We start from the raw sequence: 3,641 nt of genomic DNA on the forward strand, positions 1-3,641 counted from the left end.
TCAGACTGGATGTTCAGGGCAGGCAGGTTGTGGTCTGTGTATGACTTGCTCTATAAGACTCCCTTAGTGAAGCCCCATACATCTAGATATTAGTTGGGACTTTCTCAGGAGTTGGGAGAAAGAGGATGGAGAAAATAAACTAAGAAGGATAGATAGGTAAATGCAATTTTATTACTGGGTGTGAAAACAAAGAACATTCTAAGAATTTAACAAGCAACAGTTGACCAAGAGGGAACCTATTGTTGAGCCCATAACCTGCTGAGGAAATTTGAGCCTGTCCCTGAGTACTGCCTGCTTATCTCTTCTCAGAGATCATAGCCTCAACTTCCCAAGTTAGTAAAGTCCTCTCACCCTGGCAGTTTCCACTCTCATGTTCTGCAGCCTCTTTGGCTTCTCCCCAGCCTTCTGAGCTGTTTCCTTTCCACAGAGCATCTTTTCTCTATGTTGCTGGATCTCCCTAGTCCTCACGACATAAATGACAGGATTCAAGGCCCCTGGAAGCAGCAAGTATATGGCACTGAGTAGATTCTGAACATCCTGGGACACAGTCTTGGCTACTCGAAAGATGATGGAAGTGGAAAGACCAGAGAGGTAGATGGTGAGGATGACCAATAAGTGGGAGCCACACATGTGTAAGGCCTTGGCTTGGGCTCCCCAAGAAGAGATCTGGAAGGCAGCATAGATGATGTAGGTGTAGGAGGTCCCCAGCAGGGCCAGATCAGAGGTTACAGTGACCAACCACATAGCCAGCCCCAGCCAGTTGAAGGTCAGGTCTCCACAAGCTATGCTCAGCAGTGCAATGTACTCACAGGTGAAGTCTCGAATCACTGCTGTCCAGCAGAATCGGTCTTTTGCAGTTAGCACCACCAAGGGTACTGCCACTCCCAGGCTCTATGTCAAGGCAAGAATGGCCAGGAGTCCCAGCAGCTGGGAGGTCATCAGGTCAGAATAGCAGAGTGGGTGGCAGATGGCCACGTAGCAGTTCAGGGCCATGGCCAGAGGAGGTTGTAGTCCAGGAAGAAGGTGAAGTAGATAAAGAACACCTGGGCCAGGCAGCCATGCAGTGATATGGGGTTAGCATAATGCACAAAGTCCTCCAGCATTTTAGGTATCATGGCTGTGGCAGCACAAATGTCGACAGCCAGGAGCAGAGTGATGAGCATATACATAGGCTGATGCAGATGTTGCTGGGCAACCACCATGTGGATGACCAGGGCATTGACAGAGATGATGGTCACATAGAGGAAGACAAGAGGCAGGACCAGGAAGGGCCACCACTCTCGTAGTCCAGGGAAACCCACCAGGAAGAAGTTGGTGTAGCAGATGTTGAAGGTGCTTGTATTTCCATCCTCACCCATTAGCTGGCCTCACCCATTAGCTTTGGCCCTGGGCTGGCCAGCTAATGGGTGAGGATGGAAATACAAGCACCTTCAGCTGGAGTGGGGATCAGAGACTGTTAGAACAAAATGGTCAGTTAAAAAAGCCTATTTCTGTTGTAGACCCTGAGGAATTTGTGATGAAAGCCCACTTCTTCATGTATGTATTCCTTTGGGGCACAGAGAAGTACTAAGCCAGGTGTTGTGGGAACTACACAGTTGAACAAGACAATCCTTGTCCCCAGGGAGCGCTTGGCCTTATGTGTGTGAAATGTAAACTTACAAGATACTTGTTTACTTGTGATGTTCCAGGTATTTACTGAGTAAAAGATTAGGAGGAGAAGTAGGTGTAGTATATACAGGGGAAAAAGTGACAGCCAGAGACAAAACAAGAAAGGTTAAGAGAAAAGACTCTTGATTCAGAGGAAGTATTTGAAGAATCTTTGATCCAAGGAGACTGGGAAAGCCCAAGTGGGGCTTAACAGGGAGAGAAGAACCAGCTGGGAATGATGGCATCACTTGTGTGCTTGGGACACACCGTGGCAAGGAGAGATGGAAGTTGCTGAGGAAGAATTCTGGTCTTCCTGGATCACAAGAAACAGGCTGCAGAAACTGCTTCCTTCCTAAGTCCTTGCAGATTGGCTGTGGTGCCTCCTGCCTGGCCTTGTCCTCAGTGTCATGGATGATGAGTTTGCTTTCCTTTCAGAATGTAAGTTGCAGGAGGGCAGGGATAATAGTAAGCTTCTGGTGGGCTCACTGGAGCTCCAAGCACAGAGCCACCATAGAGGCGCAGGACAGGCTTGAGAATTGCTTGTTGAGTAGGTGCATGAGGAAAGGAAGAAGACAGTAGGAGGCTGAACATTTAATTGGGATCTTACAGCAGTCATTTCAAAGCTTTGGCCAGGACTCTTCTTCTACATACCTGATACTCCACACACAAGGCAGCATTCAACAGGCTTCAAGTTTTTTTTTTTTTTTTTTTTTTTAAGAGATAGGGTCTCGCTGTTTTGCCCAGGCTGTTTTTGAACTCCTGGGCTCAAGCAACCCTCTTGCCTCAGCCTCCCAAGCATGAGCCACCATGCCTGGTCACTTCAAACATTCTTAATCTCAGCAGCAATATGAAGAGTTAGCATTTATTGAGTACTTGCTACATGCCAGACATGGTTCCAAGTGTTTTCCATGTGGTATCTCTTTAATATTCACAGAAACCCTAAGAGACAACTTTAGTTGTCCCTTCGTATCTGTGGTAGATTAATTCCAGGACCTGCTGTGGATACCAAAATCTGCAGATGCTCAAGTCCCTTATATAAAATGGTGCTGGAAAAACTGGATATACATATGCAGAAGAATGAAACTAGATGCCCTACTTCTCATCCTATACAAAAATCAAGTCAAGATGGATTAAAAACCTGAGTGTAGGACCCAAAACTATAAAACCACTAGAGAAAATATAGATCAGGGAAATGATTTAGACATTGGTCTGGGAAAAGACTATGAATAACCTCAAAAGCACAGGCAATGAAAACAAAAATAAGCAAATGGGATTATATCAAATTAAAAAGCTTCTGCACAGCAAAGGAAATAATCAACAGAGTGAAAAGACAACCTACAGAATGGGAGAAAATATTTGCTAGCTATCTGACAGAGGATTAATATCCAGAATATATAAGGAACTCAAATATTTCAATAGCAACCCCCCACAAAGCAATTGATTAAAAATGAGCAAATGATCTGAACAGAAATTTCTCAAAAGAAGACATAAAAAGGCAAATATGAAAAAATGCTCAACATCCCTAATCATTAGGAAATACAAATCAAAACCACAATGAGGTAGGATCTCACCCCAGTTAGGATGGCTATTATCAAAAGGACAAAAAAAAAAAAAAAAAAAAAAAAAAAAAAAAAAATGCTGGAGAGGATGCAAAGAAAAGGGAACTCATATACACTGTTGTTGGGGCTGTAAACTATGAATAATACTATAAGCTATTAATAAGCCACTATGGAGAACAGTATGGAAGTTCCTCAAAAAACTACAAATATACCTAGGTACTGTGCCTTATGCCTGTAATCCCAGGCAGTTTGGGAGGCTGAGATGGGAGGATCACTTGAATCCAGGAGTTTGAGACCAGCCTGGGCAACATAGCAAGACCCCATCTCTACAAAATGTAAAAAAAAAATCTGAACCTCGTGGTGTGCACCTGTCATCCTGACTACTCAGGAGGCTGAGGCTGGAAGATTGCTTGAGCCCAGGAGGTTGAGGCTGCA

The 3,641-nt window shown here is 44.5% G+C and overlaps 1 pseudogene; it reads right to left on the bottom strand.

Moving 5' to 3' along the window:
- Positions 1-333: 333 nt before the first annotated feature.
- On the bottom strand, positions 334-1,358 carry LOC104665211 (annotated as a pseudogene).
- Positions 1,359-3,641: the final 2,283 nt, after the last annotated feature.

Source organism: Rhinopithecus roxellana, chromosome 15 (assembly GCF_007565055.1).
Source record: "Rhinopithecus roxellana isolate Shanxi Qingling chromosome 15, ASM756505v1, whole genome shotgun sequence".
Taxonomy (NCBI): Eukaryota; Metazoa; Chordata; class Mammalia; order Primates; family Cercopithecidae; genus Rhinopithecus; species Rhinopithecus roxellana.